Consider the following 21,868-nt stretch of genomic DNA (forward strand, 5'->3'; position numbering starts at 1 on the left):
CTTTGGAGGAATTCAGAATAGTAGCAAGTCTTTTTAGGAAATAATGCCGTGTTGCTTTCCCTTTTTCATATACAAGGGTAGACAGCAAGAAGAATTAACTAGGCTACTTTAGAGTCTCAGAGGGATTTAATTACAGTGTTTGGGGAATGAATATTGAATGTTGCTGCAAACTGTTTTCTGAACAATGGACTGGAACATTCCAAGACGTTTGACAGTGTTAGAGACAGGGAACAATTGTTTAAAATCTGTGCATTTTCCTATATACTGAATGCAATATAGGAATATATCAAGAAGTTTGGATGCATACTTACTATTAACATGCAATTGTTTAGAAAGCTGAAATACAAAAATAGTGAATGTGGCAATTGGAGAAATTGGAAAGCTTTCCAGCTGATTCTGCTATTTTTTTCCTTGCTTTAAACTTATTAATAAATCCCCAAAACAATTGACTCATTAGATCTAGAATTAAGCAAGGGAAGACAATCCTCTAACATTTCTACCTGTTTATGTGATAAATGGTGTTATAGTTTTTCTACCATCATGGGCTTCTCTCAGCAGCTGTCTCAGCATTTGAAAATGAAAAGAATCCACTCTTACAAAGCAGAGGAAGTCTATATATAATCCCTAAATGTATCCAGCTGGCAACTTCAGCTGTTTGAAAAAATGTTAAGAAATTGAAGTTAGATGGAAGTCAAAGGAAGCTCTAGAAACCATGAAAAACCTTTGCCAGAACTGCCTGAAAGGTCAGGTCTGCAAAATGATCACTACAAATTACCTACTCAGACCTTTAACAGACACTGTTACAGTAGTAATTTACAGTATAATGTTGCTTATACAATAATGGCTGTAATGGGAGAGGAATGTTTTTGTCCACTATGAGTAACTATCTAACATATATCAAATACCCAACCAACAACCTCCCTCCCCCAACACAGACACACAGATACACAGAGACACACAACTTGATAAAATCAGCATCTTGATCATCCTAAAAAGTTTTGGAACAAAGAGTTTGGGCTTGATGAAACAAAACTGAGCTGTCCAGACATAGAACACATAGGGTGAAGCATTTAAAGAAAATATTACTAAACTCAGGGATAGTTCTACTGTGCTTTGGGATGGTGTGGCAACCAGTGGTCTAAGAAATATTGTATGGATAGAGGGAAGAATGGATCCAACTAATTATAAAACCTAATGTTCCATAATCCCATAACCGGTGAAGAAGTTGAAGCTGAAAAAAGATCGACTTAGTTCAGCAAGTCTTAAATATACCTCTAGCTCAACCATGAGGAATTTACAAAAAAAAAAAAAAAAAAAGATAGAGGTTTTGGAAAGAGCTTTCCAGACTGACTTTTAGAGTTCAATATCTCTGATAATCTTACATTGATCTGGGAATGCTGAGAAATAATAAGACAAAAGAAAATAACTCAGATTGAAATAATAATTACCAAAGTCCTTGAAGGAAATAGTTTAGAATCTAAACAGAGACTAGGCATGTGCAAAATAGATAAACAAAGATAATTAAAAGAACAAAGTATTTATAGAACATATTGGAGTCCAATATATAGTTTTACAACTTCATTTGGAAATTTTACTATTTCCTATTAAAAAAAATATCAAATCCTGTAATACTTCTTAATTGTCTTATTTTGGAAATAAATTGTTGAAAGTTCTGATCAAATACTGCGCAATACCATACCATAAGAAAAAGATAGAAAGATAGACAGACAGACAGACAGACATTTTTGTATCTTTGATAAAGTGATGGATATTTAAACAAGGGGATTTAGTTTCCTTATGTGTATCAGAGAAAATTGTTTCATTTTGAACCTGTCTTCTCATCTTTAAATGTTTTTGTTTAGTGTTACAAGTGTGCCTTCCATATCTTACTTCAGTTAAAATAATGGATTTGTAATTATAGGTATTTAATGTGATTATAATTATTTTAGTAATTAAATATAGGCAGACATTTCTCTCTGTGTTGTATTGAGGTGTCATGGGAGTACTGAAAATTCATATTGTACTCTAGTGGTAAAAGTATTTCAATTAATTCTCTTAAACCTACTTCCATAAATGTACAATCAATGCAAAACTCATTGAGATTTACCTTCTTATAATAAGATATATAAAGGAATATTATTCATTAAAATGTCCAGCTACTTATTATAGCCTGTACTTGTTAAATACAACCAATTTATTTAAATTATGAAAAGTGCCAAAAATAAGGTTAGAGCTGCATTTCCTTGTTAACCTTCAGACATATTCTGTGGATCCATAACGGTCAGCAGTTTGTGCATCAATTCATTTTCTTGCTAGAGCCAAGTAACCATTAGTCAGTGAGAATATATCAGAATAAGGTGCAGTCAGAGCCAAAGGAATTTACAATAGTGTAGGGTAGGTTAAAGTAATTGGTTTTTAATTTGGGGAATGGTATCATATGGTGCCTTCCACTCTTAAGCAGTTTGTCATAAATTTGCATTTGCAAGAGTAATAATTGTGCAAGCTATATTTGTATATAAAATTATAGTTGTCAAATGTCTAAGAAACTTAATTCTGAAAGTCTATTAATTTCACTTCTTATACCTTGCCTATTTTGCATATCTATAGGTCTATTTAAAATGCCTTTAATTGCAGAGTATTCCTGAGAGAGGTATTGGCAATGGAAAAGACTGAGATAAGAATGAGTTAAAAGTTAATCTTGGAGTGTGTTGGTTTATGTCTAGTAATTATATCCCACCTTCCCATCATCAACTTTGAGACAACTCGTAATAACTATTTATTAAAATATAACATTTATTGTTCCAGAAGGAAAGAAATACAAAGTATTAGCAGAATAAAAAACACCTTGTCACAACAATAAAAAAAAATCTTAAAATTGAAAGACAGTTGTCAATTTAAATAGCAAATAAACATTCCACACTGAAGTCTTTCCCTAATTTCAGGGAAATTGCTAGCAAAAATGGGAAATGGCTTCTTCTGAAAAAAGAAGTTTAAGAATAAAGGTCTTATCTCAAAATTCAATGAAGTGGCTTGAGGGAAGTTAAGGGTTACACAAGAATATTTTTGAATATCAACAGATGGGTACATTTTTTGAGAAAAAGCAAGTGTTCAAATATCCCTGTCACATACTATTCAAAGGTTTAAAGGCCATCATTTGTGTTTTGAATCTACCAAAAAAAGATTTGGAAGCCAGTGCAGTTGTTTCAGAGGAAGTAATGTTCAACTCTTAATGATTCTTTTTTTTTCAATCATATAATTGTACATTTATACAGTTAATCAGTGTATTAGTTGTATAATTGCATAGAATTGCCTTCAGAAGTTGGTGCTCCATCACTGGAAGTTTTTAAGAAGAGGTTGGACAACCATTTGTCTGAAATGGTATAGGACAGTAGTGGCGAACCTATGACACAGGTGCCAGAGGCGGCACTCGGAGCCCTCTCTGTGGGCACATGTGCCATTGCCCCAGCCTTGCCTCCGCCCACAACCCCCTCCTCACCAGCAGCCTCCCTGGAGGAGAGTTGCCCCTGAGTGTGGCCCACATGGAGCAGTACAGCCAAGGACATGGCAGCCTGGCAGTGTAGACAAGACTCTGCCGTCACACCCCAATGCACACAGTTGATGCTGCGGGGTGTGGGCAGAGGGTGTGGCTGCCATGGCGCTGCTGGGCTGCCTGGGTGATCTGCGGTGGGTCCTGGAGGCAGTGAGGGGCCCTGCGGGCAGGCAGGGTGAGGCTGAGTAGTGGTGGTGTAGGCGGTGGAGCATGGGCAGGCAGGGGGTGGAGCAGTGGCAGGGCCAGTTTTGGGGCACTCGGTCTCTAAAAGGTTCGCCATCACTGGTATAGGACCTCTTTCTTGAGCAGAGGGATGGACTAGAAGACCTCCAAGGTTCGTTCTGTTATTCTGTTATTTAACAAACAAGAGAAGCAACTTAGAACTAAGAAGAAATTTCCTCATAGTTAGAACAATTAATCAGTGGAACAACTTGCCTCAAGAAGTTGGGTTGCTCCAACACTGGAAGTTTTTAAGAAGAGATTGAACAACCATTTGTTTGAAATGCAATAGGGTTTTCTGCCTGAGCAGGGGGTTGAACTAGAAGACTTCCAAGGCCCCTTCCAACTCTGTTGTTCTGTTCTGTTCTGTTCTGAACAGACTAATTATAGAATCCAAATATTCTTTTTAGGTGATTTAATTCAAAATGAATACTGATGCAATTTAAATGATCTGACATAGCAACCAGACGATAGAATCACTACATAAGGATTGCTGTAAAACAACACAAGTCCTAATGTATGAATTCTTCTATGTGTCAGGCTTGATATTACCTGATAGAAGGCCATGGAAGCCTTAAAGTCTTGGGATTTTCTGAAGTCAACCTAGAAATGTAGGAATCCTCCAACACCAAAATGTGGAGGTGCTGTACCACCATCCTGGAAACCAGCTCCAAGTGAATTCCTGCTGAATGGCAAAGTGGTTGGTACACTAATAATCCCAATCTTGTCTCTCTATCCCAATATTATATACATCAGGTCACATCCCAATATCTCAGGGACAGAGTTTCTGACCACAGATAAGGTATTCTTTATGATCCAAACCAGTCCCCAACCTAGGCACTGAGACTGCCTCCAAACCAAAAATCTAGCTGGGAGGATTTACAATGAAACAATATTGTCATCATCACCTAGCCAGGTTTTCATAATACATGCCAGATCTGCTGCCCCATTCACACCAGATCATAGATGAATATCATTTTGTTGCAAACTGACCTTGTATTAAAGCATCAGCATCTGAGGCTAAGGGCATTAAGAGTACAGCCATTGGGCTCCCAGAATGTGCCAACTAGGTTGGAAGTTGAGATTACTACCAACTTGAAGGCTCTCTTCCCCTAAACTACCATACTTGCATGCAGAATTCACACAGCCTTTCTATATAATTGCAGTGCAAGTGCTTTACCCTGCAGGTGCCCTCTTGCTAATTCCTGAGCAGCTCAGGCTTCTTCCCTATTTACCTTTCACCTCGAAACCTCCTATCTTCTGCCTCTTCTCACCCGCCATCAGTATCTCAGAATTGCAAATCAGTGCAGAAAGTCTTGCTGATAATAGCACCAAATAGACTCTGTTGGCCTCTACCTCCCAAATGAGTAGTTTGTTTTTTTAATGTTTTATTACAGTAAAATATTGAATCTAAAGAGTAGATAATGTACAAACTATATTATTGCAGACTGAGATATGTACATACGCTTCAAGTAATAACACATAATTTTTAGACTTTTGAACTGTACACACACAAGTAAATGCAAGACCTCCTAGTAATGAGAGTTTAATTTAGTCTCAACCCTTTCTTAGACTGTATTTTGGCTTGCATGAGATTAAATCATTAAAATTGATGATGCATCCTTTAATCAGAACAGTATACTCTTTTAATTATCACAATGCAGTTAAATATAAATTGTTATTGAAGGATTTAGGTTGATGAGATAAACCCTCAATTTGTCCAAATGGAATTGGAATTTTGATTGAGTGACTGTAGGGATACTGTTATAGTCATAAGTGTAAGGACTGGTTGTAAGTCACATTTTTCATCACTACTGTAACTTTGAACAGTTGCAAAACAAATGGTTGTAACTTGAGAACTACTTGTATCTAGGACCAGGGGTGTGCAAAAATCTTGAATTCACACCATTTTAAATGACACTTTTTTGAGTTCCAAACAGTTGTTTCACGATTCCCTTTGCCATTTTGGAAATGTTTTGTATTTGAGACAAGTGGTTCCAAAACAATTTTGCCAAACTCAAAATTCAAGATAGGATGAATCCAAAGCATTCTGAGCACTACTGATATTTTGTTGATCCTGAAAACACTGGAGCCATGATCTAAAGGGAGAAATCAATGCATTGGTTTCTTCTTATGTATTTATTTGCATTGTTACTGAAATAATTGATTTCCATTTGAAAAGGAAGCCAAAACTAGAAAGGAAAATCAGAAAGGATTAGTTTATCCACATCTCTATAATCCTGTATTATACAGGATTAACTAAATTGTTGTTCAGGATGAATGGTGTTAATTCTTAATGCTCATGCACACTCAGCCTACTCAGACGTTTTTGAAAGACTTGAAGCCACTAAAATAAACATTGATAGGTGATAATGAATGTTTTCTTCATGTATTGCATTAACACTTGCAATGAGAGATGAAACTTACTACAGGAAAAGTGGGAAAATCAGAGCAGAAAATGTTAGTCAAGGTAGGCACTATCTGGTGTTCCTTTGAGAATATTTGTCATATTATTCAGCACCCTCATGAAATGCAAGACTTGTAATTTACAAGGAAGGATAACATTCTGACAGTATACTAGACATTAAACCAAAGCCTGGCACATTTAATTACTTATTAGAACACTATTAAAATCTTTCACTCACCTCGCTCCTGTAATATGATTTATATGGGCCTGCTATTGAAAGCAAAGCAGAAATGACAATTGGTACAGATTGCAGCCCCTGAAATGTTATAGGGCTTTAGATTCCCCTTCTGTTAAATCTGTTTTGTATCATTTGTACTGATGTCCCATTTGTTTCCAAGTCCAGTTTAAGATACACTGCTGGCATTAGTCTCTACCATATAAACAGTTGGGGATCAAACTATCTGAAGGGGCCTCCCCTTTAAAATGATATTACAGCAGACTACAATAAAAGTAATTAAATGAATTAAATTAAGACTAAAATATTTTGGCATATTGAGCTTTTTACATTTCTTTCTTATATCGCTTCCTTAGCTGAGAACTTGTTCCTCAGCTTACTTATGCATTAAGCATTTGTTGCTTTTATGATGTAATGATTTGTTTTATCAATAAAGATTATGAAATTTCAATAAATAAGTTAAAAAAATTGGCTGATAGGCTGAACTTTCTAAAAAAAGTCTTGTTCATCTATCTTTGCTTCCAATGGAAGCTGAGAATAAAGAATTTTGCATACATTTTGGTACTTCAAAGAATCAAGCATTGCTGGTAGCTTAGCAATTTTGTCTTATGTACTGAAGAGGTTAAATATACCTGACACAGTTTTATATCTGTTCTTCCTGCAATGTTAAATTATGGGAATAAACACTATTGGTATAACAACATATGTTATAATTAATCTATTCTAACTGTGGAAAGTTATTCTCTTATTACCTATAAGACTTAGACATATATTCATGTTAGTGAGTTCCATTAAACTAGGCTGGGCTTATTGCTAAGTAAATATATTTTGGCTTCCACTATGAGTCATTGGATTTATTTAAAAATATATTTTTACTTGTAGCTGTGTGGGTATGTGTGTGAACCATTATAGATCAAATTATGTGAAGGAGTTTTGTGATTATGTCATAGCAGTTCAAACAAAATAAGTAATGTAAGGCCTGAGTGAACAGCATAACAGACTTCATCAGCTCTGTTTGATCATGGAAATATTATCTGACAGAATGCAGATAATATAGGATAAATTTTAAAATACTTTCAATCATGAACAGATATGAAATTTTAAAAACCATTTGGACTATCATAATAGGTCTACCCTGAAAGCTTAAAAATGGATTAGGAAAAAAAAAGCTCAGGTCTGTCTGACAAGTCATATCATTACTGAGTTGAAGATTGAAGTGATTCTTATACATATATGTGTATACACACAAACACACACATACATATACATACATATATATTATATATATTTTCATTGTTGCTTTGAATGAAGATACATTGGTCATTTTGAAAAAAATACATTTGTTTCCTATTTGAAAAATAAAATATGCTTAGGATATTTTTATTTGCCAATTTTTTTCTTCTTATAGACTGAAATTTTCTTTCAGCCCTATTTATGAATTCACTAGAATATGTGTGTGTGTGTGTGTGTGTGTGTGTGTGTGTGTGTGTGTATACAGGTAGTCCTCGATTTACGACTACAATTGAGCACAAAATTTATGTTGCTAAGAAAAACATTTGTTAAGTTAGTTCTGCCCCATTTTATAACCTTTCTTGCCACAGTTGTTAAGTGAATCACTGCAGTTCTTAAATTAGTAACACAGTTGTTAAATGAATCTGGCTTCCCCAATGACTTTTTGTCAGAAAGTCACAAAAGATGATCACACGACCCCATAAACAGGATTCAGTTGCCCCGCATCTGGGATGCTTCCATGGTCGTGTGAAAAATGGTCATGTTACTTTTTTCAGTGCTCTTATAACTTCGAATGGTCACTAAATGAACTGTTGTAAATCGGGGACTACATGTACTAATATATATTCTCAGTTGAATATAATTTTAGAACAATATTTCCTAAGGAGGATAAGGGGTTTTTGTATATTTTTTTTCAAATGCACCTTTTTAGTTGCAAAATGCAGTGCAAGAATTTTAAGATGTGTAGAATTTTATATGCATGGATCTTTCAGATCCTTCTGTAGAGCACTGAGTCCAGCATTGGAAGATGACATAAAAATTGTGATTTGCCCAAATTTTCATCTACCCCTAAAAATATCTCTTCCATGGCAGCTTAAAAATCAACCTTAGAATGAAAATTTAAAATGAAAGACATTTTTGTTTCTTTGGTACTATGAAAAAAATGCTGACCTGTATTTTATCTCACTCCCATCCAAACGCAAAAGCCTTATATCAACCTGATGTGATAGTTTGAGCTAAAGATGGTCATATATCCAAAATACACAGTTGCTGGGTTATTTGCTTTCATTGTGATAGTTGTATAATACCAGTGGCACTCAGTTAAAGATCATTCATTCAGTGAGCATTTAAAGTTGTGACAGCACTGAAAGATTGGTACTTAACAACCAGTCCTCCAAATTCCAATGCAGCACCCCCATAATGGTCACAATTTGGGTACTTGGCAACTATTTATGATGGTTGCAGAGTTCCATGGTCATGTGATCACCATTTGTGACCTTCCCTGCCAGACTTCCCCAAGCAAACTCAATGGGGAAGTTGACAGCAGAAGTTGCAGATCTCTCCTATGAATCACTCCCATTGCCTTTTCTCTTTGAGGAGCCCACGATGCATTATACAGCACATACCTGTCTCCAGAATTCTCCCCACCTACATTCTGCATCAAACATATGCCTGTCCGGCTGCATTTGCTCTAGGCCAGGGCTTTTCAGCCAGTAGTACGGGTACCACCTGTGGTACATTGGCATCTGGCAGCTGGTACGCGACCATCCTAGAAAAGTGGTAGTGGGGGAGAGAAATGAGCTGAACCAATGGCAGCACCGCACAAGCCTGAGTGAGAGATGGCTGGAGCTGCAGGGCTGTCAGGGCTCAGTGGAAGCACCAGGATCAGTGCCAGGCTCCAGCTGGAACTCGGCGCTGATCCTGGTGCTTCTGCTGAGCCCAGAAGAAGTGCCGATCAGCTGGAATGTTGCAGCATCTCCAGGGTGATTTACATTCAGATTCTTGGCAACTGATTCATATTTATGACGGTCACAGTGTCCCAGGGTCATGTGAAGTGACCAAAACCTGCTGCAACCACCCAGTAGACAGGGGGAATAAAAACCAAACACCCCTCACCCCACCCCCCGCTGCCAATCCTCAACAGAAATGCTCACAGCAATGAAAACCTTGGACAGGAGGAAGAGCACCGCTGAGTGGGCAGGCAGATGTCTTGCTCAGCTGTGGCTTAGGGAGGCACTTTTTTCAGTGACATTGTAACTTCGAACAGTCACTAAGCGAACTGTTGTAAGTCGAGGACTATCTTTACTTTATCACTTTTTTCCTTTTTTTTTTTTGGTCATCAAGTTTTTGACACCTTGCTAGGCTAGGTGGTACTTGGATGTTGCCATATCCTAAAAGTGGTACAATGGATGAAAAGATTGAAAAGCCCTGCTCTAGGCTACAGCAGCTACTCCCCATCTAGTCATGCTTGTATGGTACCACACACCCCAGACATGCTGTCTCACCTGTCTGGCTGCTCTCCATAGCATTCACCCATCCACTAGCCTGCTTGCAATCCACTTGAGACTTGGGACTTCCTTTAGGCTTCCCCATTAACTTTGCTTGTTGAAAACCAGCAGAAAGGTGCAAGCTGTAGTCACATAAATTAGTGATCTACTATCCTCATTTAATGATGGCAGTGGGAACGTGCCATCACTAAGCAATTTGGTCCTGTGATGTCATGCTTTACGATCACATTGTATAGTGATGGAAATTCCAGTTCCAATTCCCATTGTAACCTGAAAACTACCTGTATTCATTTTATTTTTTTAAAGGACTAATATTTTCAACGATCAGTGCTATTACTGAATGAGCAAATGTATCAAATTTAAACCAAAAACTGATGGAAAAGTCCATTTTGTTCTTTAGCTCTATTCTGAAATATAAAATTATCCCTTTGTAATAGTGGTGTGTCATGTGAATTTCAGATTATTTGTTACCAATACTGAAAAGCTGCTCAGTCTTCCTGAGCATCTCATGTGGAATATATTGGTTATGACAAATGTGCAATATCCAGTGGAACAGGCTTTCAAAAACAGGAAGATAGTTGTCTCTCCTCATTAGATTAGGAACAATGCAATTGGTGGTAGCTTCTGTTCACAAACACTTTTTAAAACAAAAAACAATTCCTAAAGTAATTATGTCAAGCTACACAAAGCCTGATGTTTATTAAATTCTACACTACTCAGAAAAATGCAGCATTATCCTTTGTGAACTTCTTTTTAGTTTATTAAATATATTTGGATAGCAATGTGAAAGGCCAGCTTTTGAATGATGAATATGAACACAAATTCCATCACTGAAGTCAATTTTGTACCAGAACAGCCAGTATTTTAACTCAAAGTTACAAGAATCATCTGTATTAATACAAATATTATTTTTCCCAGAGATCACCACGAGATATTATCTCTCTCCCATGTTCTATCTTTCTCTGGATATTTTTTTTATTCTATACTCACTATATAGTTACCCAGTTGCAAACTTTCTTTAAGTGAAAAAAGAAATGTACAACATAATAAAAGAAGGAAAATAGAGTGAAAAATATTTAAATTTATTATAGATGTCTACTTCCAATGGACTCCGGGTAGTATACAAACAAAATTCCACAAAAACAGATAAAATCAGCCCAGACTAAATAATCTAAAAATGATACAAATCAAACAACACAGAACATGCCCCCCAGAATAAAACAATATATTAACTCCAAGGCTGGGCCTAAAGCCAGGTTTTAAGAGTTTTCTGGAAACTCAGGAAAGAGTCCACAGTCCTTATCTTTGGGGTGATGTTCCTCCAGAAGGGAGGGGCCCCAATGGACAAAACAAGCATGCTTCCTGCTCCCATGAAATAATAATATTTAATGGAGAGGACCTGGAGCACACCCATTCTGCCAGAATATTCTAAGTGGACAGAAACAATTAGAAATGAGTGGTTACTTAGATATCCAGACTTTATGCCATAAAGGATTTTGTACATAGTAGCTAATGCCATGAGTTGCACTCAAAAACCAAATGGCAACCAAAGTAGCTCACATGGCACATGTAACACATAGGCACACTGACAAGCACCGTTACTGTTCATGTTGCTGCATTTTGAACCAGATATAGCTTCCAGATGGTCTTCAAGAGTAGACCTATGTAGAGCATATTTAATAATCCAGTTCTAGGTAACCAGGGCATGAGTAACCAACTTAATTTAGTTTTGACAATTAAACAAGGAAGTTGTCTTTGACAAAGAGAGGAAAGTCCTGATTCAAATTATTTCAAGGCCAGCCAATTTTTGGCACTAACAACTTGCTTACTTCTGCTGTTGCTACAGCAATTTCTTCACATTTGGGGGGGGGGGTTCTTACCAATAAAAGAAAAGATTAGGCTTGGCAATACTGAGAGAACTAAAGCAGGGGAAGATTAAGATTGCACGGTTGGATGAGATCAAAGAGAGTATTGGAGGAGCTATCACTAGTTATTGTAGACAGATGAGGCTGGTGAACATTTGGCCATACCAAAACATAACACAGTGGGTAATAAAATCAATTCAATGGTCAATGGTTAGTCATGGAACAATTCATTACAAAGAAGAAGCCAGTCAAGGGGAACATTTTCTGCTGAGATCATTCCTAGGGGAATTCAGCTTTTAATTGTTAGTTGGAAATACTATATTTTCCTAGGACTGACAAAAAATGGGCACTTTCATTAGAACTGATGAATGATATCAATTCTGTTCAGTGGTGGGATTCAGCTGGTTCGCACTAGTTTGGCAGAAATGGTAACTAAATTTTGCTGAGTTTGGAGAACCAGCTGAATGCACACTGCTTCCGGAAGTCCAGTCTAGGCCTTGAAGGCCTGGAGGAGGCCTCCGAGGCCTAGAACAGCCCACTGTAAGTTTGTGGATGCCACTTCTGGAAGTCCGTTCTAGGCCTCGGAGGCCCAGGCCTGCATCCAATAAGAGAACTGGTTATTCAGGTATTTCAATCCCACCACTGGTTCTGTTTGGTAAAAAGCAAGATGTCTCTACATTAACAGGTAGAAGGCTTATTAGATAGGAGAAGTGAACATGTTATTCAAGCCAATGTTGTTCAAGAGACCAAAAATAAAGTCTATTTATTATTTTATTAGATTTTATTCAATTTGGACACTGCCCGACTCCAACAGGGTGGTTGACCAATAGTAATGTTAAAACCAATACTAACCAAAGTAAAATGCCATTTATAAACTTAAAAACAGAAACAAACACAGTAAATTTACCTCATTTCTTTCACCCCAAGCTCAGAACAACCAAGTTTTCTAGTTTGGGGTTTTTTTGGGAATATTATCAAAGTAAGAATTGTATGAATCTTAGGGGAAACTTCATTCCAGAGAGCAGGACCCCCATTTAGATGATACTTTTCCTTGGTTTGAAAAGGTAACACTGCTTAATTGAGGGACCAGACCAGACCCACCATGCTAAATTTTACTGAAAGGGTAGAAAACATGGAAGACAGGCATTGTCACAAAAGCTGGGCTCTATCCCATGCATAGCCTCACAGGTAATACCTAGCATTTTGACAAAGGCATGAGAGACACTCTGAAGGGCCTCTGGATCCAAGAAAGGGCACAACTGGCATATCAGATGGAGGTGAGTGAGGGTCCCAATAACAGCAACTGCTGTCCACTCTTTGATAGGAGTGTGAGTCCAAGAGAACCCCCAAGATTCTTGAGTTTAAACCTTTCCGAAATTTAGATAAAAAACACCATGTCAAAGACTGGATGGGAATAGGAGCTCATAGTTACTGCAACACAGTGAAAGAGACCTCCAGTGCTAATACTGGACTGAAAAGGGTAACAAATGCTTAGTAGTTCCTTCTGTTGAAATGTTGTAGTCTATTTTTACATGCCATGATAGAAACATGGTTTATAAGTAGGCCTTGATATAGCTAAATGCTTACTTAGCTTTATTTCACTTTATTTAGCTTTAATTAGTTGTGAAATTGGCCTTGCTTGCTTTATGAATGGCTCAGCTGAACCAAATCCAACCAAAACAAAATAAAACCTTGCATATGTTAAACATGCAAATATTTTTATTTCAGCTGAGAGAAATTGTTTCAGTATAAAAGGTCAAAGGCTAACAAACAGAAATGCTAAGAGTGATCAGTAGGACCCATAACTTTGTAATTGCTGGAAAATTCCTCAAAAAACTTTAAATACTTAAGACAATGTTGTGGAGAAAGATCACTTTGGGGATCTTGTGGGCATCTGTTTGAAACCAGTAAACAAGTATATTTCCAGTGGTACGCATACTACTGTACCACTGAACATAACTGAACATTAATTTTTAGAAAGTGTCAGAAGAATGGATTGTCAACATAAAATCTGGCATTTATTGTGTGCCACAAACTGAAAGCCTTGGATTCAAATTATATGGGGAAAAAGAGGATGGAAGAATCAGCTAGATTAAAGTAGAATAGAATAGAATAGAATAGAATAGAATAGAATAGAATAGAATAGAATAGAATAGAATAGAATAGAATAGAATAGAGCTGGAAGGGACCTTGGAGGTCTTCTAGTCCAGCCCCCTGCTCAAGCAGGAGAACCTATACCATCTCAGACAGGTGATTGTCTAGTCTCTTCTTAAAAATCTCCAGTGATGGAGCACCCATAATTTCTGGAGGCAAGCTGTTCCACTAGTTGATTTTCCTCACTGTCAGGAAGTTTCTCCTAATATATCAATTGAAATGGCATTATTTCCCTTCTGTGGTCTTCCTCTTACTCTAATTCATCCTAAGGTTTATTTATTTGATATCCTGAAATGAAGAGCTTAAACTACATTCTGTCATGCATCCTACTCCAATATACACAGGCCACACCAATATGTTCATGCAGAAACACTATAATTTGCCCCAAAAGAGAAGCTTCCATTAACATAGTGCAAGAGTTATACTGTGCCATATAACTTCTCAAGACAAATTTCAGAGGAATATCAGGAAGATGATCCCATTGCCATTAAGTAATATTCAGTAGCCTGATCCTGCTGCTCAACCTTCTTGCATGCCATTGTTAAATAAGATAACGTGCTAAATTATATACATTTGATTAATAACTAAAATAATAAATGGACTTGCACATTTATTTTCAAGTTTGTACATGACTGTGTTCCATTCCAATGACTTGGCCATGAAGCAAAATGGTTAAGTGAACAAGTGACAGTCTCTCTCTCTCTCTCTCTCTCTCTCTCTCTCTCTCTCTCTCTCTCTCTCTCTCTCTCTCTCTGTGTGTGTGTGTGTGTGTGTGTGTGTGTGTGTGTGTGTGAAAGAGACTGCAAAGATCACTGGTTGCTGCTGCCATCTCATTCAGATAAAGTCTTTTGTACAATGTCCTGTGACTGACCCTCCCCCACTTTTTTGCCCCCTCACAGGAGAAAGAGATTGTTTATTATCTCTTCCTGAGAGAAGAGTGCTTCTCTAAAAATACTAACTGCAAGTTAAGAAGCTCAGTTCTATGATCTTAATTAGTTGATTAGAATCTGCTGCCTGAAACTGGCCAGACCTTAATCAGTTTCACACTGAAAGGCTGTTGTTTTCTTGTTTTGATTTTTTGGCCTTCTAAAAGGCTTTCCACTGCAGCCACCAAATACCTTAGGCAAATAGCTAGTATCCATTCTTTAAATCTTAAATTAAGCATCAATACATATATTATCAACAACAAACATATATGCCAGGATTACACTCACTCTGGTGTATCTTGTCAGGTGCAGAATATTTGGTTGTAAACACATGCTTTAATTAGAAAATGATTTTTATTATCATTTATTACCATCATAAAGAGTTGTTAAAACAAAAAAAAATTCAAATGGGTCACCAACTTGAGATAGCTGCTAAAGGAAGAGTGATTGTATTAGCATTTAGATCAGGGGTTCTCAACCTGTGGGTCGCAACCCTTTTGGGGGTCATCCAAGACCATCGGAAAACACATATTTCTGATGGTCTTAGGCAGGGCTTGTCAACTGCCTTCTCTCCCTCCCCCCCTCCGCTCCACCTCATTTGTTTGTGGAAAATACGCTGCATGGCAGCATCTGCATGAACTCTACCAAATGTGCCCTGCAGGGGGCATATGAAGAGCGCAGTTGCAGAGCAAGGCCCCGCCCTCCCCAGAGACTCATTGTGCAGCAACGGATTGACTTCTTCTCGTGCATGCAGGTCAGCGAAGGGGAGGCCGCCGCAGCACCCAACTCCTGCGCCCGTCAACTGGCGACCCCTGAACTTGCGCTTGTCAGCTGGGAAGTCTGGTGACAGCCGCCAATCTCCTTTGCCACCCCACCCGTCCTTGACTCCTCCTCCACCTGTTCATGTCGAGCCCGCCGGGGCTTGACAGGGAGAGAGGGAGGGAAGGAGGAAGGGACTCCTCCTCCTCTCCTAAGCTTCAAAGCACGATCAGCTTCCCAAGGGCGCCACAATCCTCACAAAAGCGGGAGAGGGGGAGAAGCAAAGGGGGCAAGAAAATAGTGGTGGGCTTGAAGCAGCACCTGTCAGCGTTGGTGATGAGAAATTCCCCACAAACCCAGGGATGGGGTGAAGAAAAAGAGTCCCCTTTGGGAGGAAACCGCTACCTTCTTCTCCTTGGCTTTGCGCTCTTCTGTTTCTCGGCAAACAGGCTGGCAAGCCTTTCCTGGCAGGAACTTCCTTTCCTTCCCTCCCTCTTGGTCTCTTCCTCCTTCCCTCCCTCTCTCCCCTTGTCCCTCCCTCCCTCCCTCCCTCCCTCCCTTCCTTCCTTCCTTTCCTTCGCCTCCCTCTTTGTCCCTCCTTCCCTCCCTCTTTCCCCTTGTCCCTTCCACCCTTCCTTCCTTCCCTCTTGTCCAGGATCGGGGCAAACCTCTACAGCTGATCTGCGCTTTTGCAGAGCAGCCAAGAAGCAGGTCAGCTGTAGCAGCTCTCCTTGGCTCCTGCCCAGCAAACTTGCTCGAGCTTTGCTAGCTTGCTAATTTAGCAGAAGCACGAATCACCTGTAGCCCAGCATTGATCCTGGGGCTTCTGTTAACTTAGCAAGCGGCTTGTTTTCTGGCGAAGCTGACCAAGTGAGCTGGGTGGAGCTCTCCTCTTCCTCTGGCAGCCTATCCCCCTCCCCTTGTCCCTTCCTGGGCACAGAGGAGGGGAGGAAGGAAGGGACAAAGAGGGGGGGAAGGAAGGGACAATGAGAGAGGGAAGGAAGGAAGGAACAATGGAAGGGAGGGAAGGAAGGAAGGGACAAAGAAGGAAGGAAGGAAGGAAGGAAGGAAGGAAGGAAGGAAGGAAGGAAGGAAGGAAGGAAGGGACAATGGGAAAGAGGGAGGGAAGGAGGAAGAGACTAAGAAGGAGGTGAAGGAAAGGAAGGAAAGAAGGAAGGGAGAATGGGAAAGAGGGAGGAAGGGAGAAAGAGACTAAGAGAGGTGAAGGAAAGGAAGGAAAGAAGGAAGGAAGGGACAATGGGAGAGAGGGAGGGAAGGAGGATGAGACTAAGAAGGAGGTGAAGGAAAGGAAGGAAAGAAGGAAGGGAAAATGGGAAAGAGGGAGGGAAGGCGGAAGAGACTAAGGGAGGTGAAGGAAAGGAAGAAAAGAAGGAAGGAAGGGACAATGGGAGAGGGAGGGAAGGAGGAAGAGACTAAGAGGGAGGTGGAGAAAAGGAAGAAAAGAAGGAAGGAAGGGACAAGGGGAGAGAAGGGAGGGAAGGAAGACAGGCACCCACCCCAGTCCCATCCCAGAGACCCACAGATTCCCTCCCCCACAGGCACTCTGCAACCTGAGTGATCAGCTGGCCATGCCCCCTTGCCATTGATCACATGACTCTGGGACACTGTGAACATCATAAGTATGAATCAGTTGTCAAGCATCCAAATGTAAATCACATGACCCTGGGGATGCTGCAACAATCATAAGTATGAAAAATGATCATAATTCGCTTTTTCAGTGCTGTTGTAACTTCAAACAGTCACTAGGCAAATTGTTGTAAGTCGAGGACTACCTATACTTCCCCATTTTTTCCCTTTTTGGGGGGGGTCAAGTTTTTGATACCCCCCGGCCAGCTGGATGGGGGGTTGGGGTTCACCACAACATGAGGAACTGAATTAAGGGGTTGCAGCATTAGGAAGGTTGAGAACCACTGATTTAGATGGTCCCATTTCCAATATGAAATTTAGACATTAGAAATTATTCACAACTTATGAACACTGGGACATAGTGCTCACAGTTTAATCACAGCTTTTTGAAGACCTTCAGCAAGTGAGTGGAAGATATTTAGTGGTCAATTGTTAGTTATTTTGCTCACTTTATTTTTTTAAAAAAATGCATTTAGAGTACAGCATGAAATAGCCATTCTGTTTGGAGAAATGTGGGAAGGGTTATCTAATCAGTAAGTGGTTTTAGCAAATATCAAGTTGCATTGTATCTATGGATGAACAGAACGTTTTCTATGAGATGCCCTGATTATTGGGCATTCTTTCTCTCAATAGCAGTAGCAAAGAATATTTTGAAGGAAGAAAAATGATGAACTCCAGCACCACAACTGCAGACAGTTGGAAAAGGTCAGGAAGCATATCAGAGTTCAATTACCTCCAAATAATCTGGTACAGAATTTTTGTTATCCTCATCTTCTCACACAGGCTAGTCCAGGTACTAAAAATAGTGATGCCATTATCATATTCTATATAAATGAACAGATTCATCCCAAAAAAGAAGCAATATATTTAGCTGTACCCAGGGTGGCTACTATCAAGATTTTTCCTCTTCAGAGACTACAAAACACATTGAGATTTCTGCTAAGCACCCTTTTCCCCCTAAAGTAGCATTGCTTCAATGTGATATTGATTGTACTTCTTAAGAGAGGAAGCTTTAGAAAAATTGATCAGTTTTCTATTTGTGCATCGCAGTCCTGATATCACATCTTGTATAATTCTTCACACTTACCCAAATTCAAGTGCTGACCTCGGCAGAAGCACTAGTTTCAGCAATAAAAACAGTGTAAAAGTTGGTATATGTTCTGGAAGATGCTAATTTAGTCATTCTTCTGTGAAGATGGAATTGGAAGTAAAAAAGGATTTTATATCAGCTATCATCTTCATCATCGTCCCAAAGGTGTTTTTTCAGGAGGCAACTGGACTTTCTTGTTTTTCTTTGAAGATATTTCACTTCTCATCCGAGAAGCTTCTTCAGCTCTGAATGGATGGTGGAGAATGGAAGGATTTATATCCCTTGCAAATTCTTCCATTCCCCACCATCCAGTCAGAGCTTAAGAAGCTTCTCGGATGAGAAGCAGAACATCTTCAAAGAAAAATAAGAAAGTCCAGTTGCCTCCTGAAAAAGCACCTTTGGGACAACCATGACCTGGATGACTGAGAATCTCCATAGACATCTTCATCATCATTTTAGCCATTGTGTGTCCACTGCAGGATGAAGGCATCTTTCACATGTTTCCAACCAATATGATCCTGAGCTTTCATTTGTCAATTGGGCCCCAATACTTGCTCATGTCATTGATCCCTCTTGTTTTAGTGGTTGCTTTTTATTAGGTGGGATCCATTTTATGGCTGTCTTGGTCCACATGCCAGCAGTTCTTCTTGCTATGTGACCAGCCCATTTCTATTTCATTTTTTTTACTCTCTTGACAATATTATATACTTTTGTTTTTTCTCTAATCCATGTGTGGGTCTTTCTATCTTGTCTTGTAATGTCGAGCATGTATCTTTCCATGGCTCTTAGCTTTTGTATCAATTTTGGAAGGCGGTGCAGAGAGTGGTGAGGATGGCAGGAAAGATTATTGGAAGTTCCCTCCCTTCCATCCAGGACATAGCATATAAGCGTTGCTTGAGCAGGGTCTGCAAGATTTTCTGGGACACTACCCATCCTCTTCACTACCTGATTTCCTTGTTTCCTTCTGGGAGGAGGCCCCATGGTATCCGAAGCAGAAGATCCCGATTCAGGCACAGTTTTGTTCCATATAGTATTTACCTTGTGAACTCTTTTCAACCAGTGATACGGGTACCACCTGTGGTACATTGGCACCTGGCAGGTGGTATGTGACCATCCTAGAAAAGTGGTAGTGGGGGAGGGAAATGAGCTGAACTGGTGGCAGCACCGCACAAGCCTAAGTGAGAGATGGCTAGAGCTGCAAGGCTGTCAGAGCTCAGCGGAAGCGCCAGGATCAGTGCCAGGCTCCAGCTGGAGCTCGGCACTGATCCTGGCACTTCTGCTGAGCCCAGAAGAAGCACCAATCAGTTGGAATGTTGCAGCATCTCCAGGGTCTTGTGATTTACATTCAGATGCTTGGCAACTGATTCATATTCATGATGATCACAGTGTCCCAGGGTCATGTGAAGTGACCAAAACCTGCTGCAATCACCCAGCAGACAGGGGGAATAAAAACCAAACATCCCCCCACCCCACCCCCATGGCCAATCCTCAACAGAAATGCTCACAACAATGAAAATCTCAGACAGGAGGAAGAGCGCGGCTGGGGGGGGCAGGCAGGTGTCTTGCTCGGCTGTGGTTTGGGAGGCACTTTTTTCAGTGCCATTGTAACTTCAAACAGTCACTAAACGAACTGTTGTAAGTCAAGGACTACCTGTACTTCATTACTTTTTTTCCTTTGGGGGGGGGGTCATCAAGTTTTTGACACTTTGCTAGGCGACTGGTGGTACTTGGATATTGCCATATTCTAAAAGTGATACAATGGGTGAAAAGGTTGAAAAGCCCTGCTCTAAAGCTTTCTCCTTCCGTTATGTATTCAAGATGGATAGTGATTAATGTTTATGTTACTGATATGTAAAGGTGTAGGTCTATACATATGTTGTATATAGTATGTTTAAATGTGTGTTATGTATGTGTACACTTTGAGAGTAAGCAACTTAAATTTCATTTTTAATGTGTGCCATTGTGCCCACAATAAAAAATGACAATAAAGGTTATCTATCTATTGTGAGGTTAGTGTCCATGTTTCATTGGCATATGTTATAGCAGGCAGCACACACTAATTGAAAACTTTGCAGGCACAGGGGGAGGTTGTTCTTGAAAAGTATGCTTAGCTTGTCGAATGCCTGCCAACCACATTTAACATGCCATTCAATTCCCTTTATTGTACCATTTTCCATTGAGATACATTGACCAAAGTATATGTATGATCGACTATGTCTAGTTTTTCTCCATACATAACCTAACTCTTTTTCAGGTTTATTTTTAAGCCAAATGGTTCTCCTGCTTTGTGCAACTTTTGTACATGTCTTTGTAGCTCTTCTGGGTCTTATGAAACCATATCAGCTATACAAACAGTAGATGCCCATGATTTCCCGAGTGGAGGTATATGTGTGATATTTTTCACTGGAGTGAGAAGGTTATTTTAAAATTAACTTACAGTTTAATGCTTACTTACACAAACACCTTCATTTATTTATCTGTAATTTAGGTTTCATCCCTCCATAAGTGGCTGTTATGTCTGAAAATAGGATACCAAATTTGTCAAACAAGCAAAGAAAAAATTAGAAACTAGTCACAAAGTACCCTGGAGCAAAGTTTTAATTCAGATCAGAATCAGATGGAGGTTGAGAAGGGAGGTACTGTTCAAACTAAACAGGCCTTTTATTCAGACCAATAAAGTGGACTCAGAACTATAATTTAACTATAAGAGCCGAGGTGGTGCAGCAGTTAGAGTGCAGTACTGCAGGCCACTTTAGCTGACTGTGTTCAGCAGGTCAGCGGTTCAAATCTCACCGGCTCAAGGTTGACTCAGCCTTCCATCCTTCCGGGGTAGGTAAAATGAGGACCCAGATTGTTGGGGGCAATGTAAATATATATATACATTGCTTACTGGTGTACACCGCTTAGAGAGTGCTTGCACTTAAAGCGGTATATAAGTCTCATAAATAAATAAATAAATAAATTTGTGGTCATTGTAGAGTGCTGTGAGAAGTATTTTCTCTGAAACTGTCAGGTCTCTTTTTATATGGTTTATAATATGTCTGCACAAGAATTAATTCATAAAAAAATGGTCTAGTTATCAAGGGATTACAAGTAGTCCTTGACTTATATCCATTTCTTCAGTGACCATTCAAAGATACAGCAGCACTGAAAAAATGTATGTACAACTACCCCCCAAATTTCCAGCCATCATAGCAACCCTGCTTTCATGGATCTGATAGATGAGACCAAGCAAAGCAGAACTCCGGGGCTTGAGTTTTCCTCTAAGAACATGTTTATTGGCTACAAAGTATCGGCATAGTCAAAAGTGAAACATTGAAACCAAGACTAAAGTTCCCTCCAAAAACTTACAGTATTACAAAATTAAACTTCCCACCGTAGAAACTATGCAATCAATTATGTCTCCCAATAGAACAGTCTGGCAGGCTTTCTAACATTAGGCTCAATCCCCCAGTCTAATGAACAGAAATGACCTTGGTTCCCATGTAACAGAGAATG

This window comes from Crotalus tigris, unplaced genomic scaffold (genome assembly GCF_016545835.1).
Source record: "Crotalus tigris isolate CLP2741 ecotype Arizona unplaced genomic scaffold, ASM1654583v1 scf7180000017680.1116333, whole genome shotgun sequence".
Classification (NCBI taxonomy): Eukaryota; Metazoa; Chordata; class Lepidosauria; order Squamata; family Viperidae; genus Crotalus; species Crotalus tigris.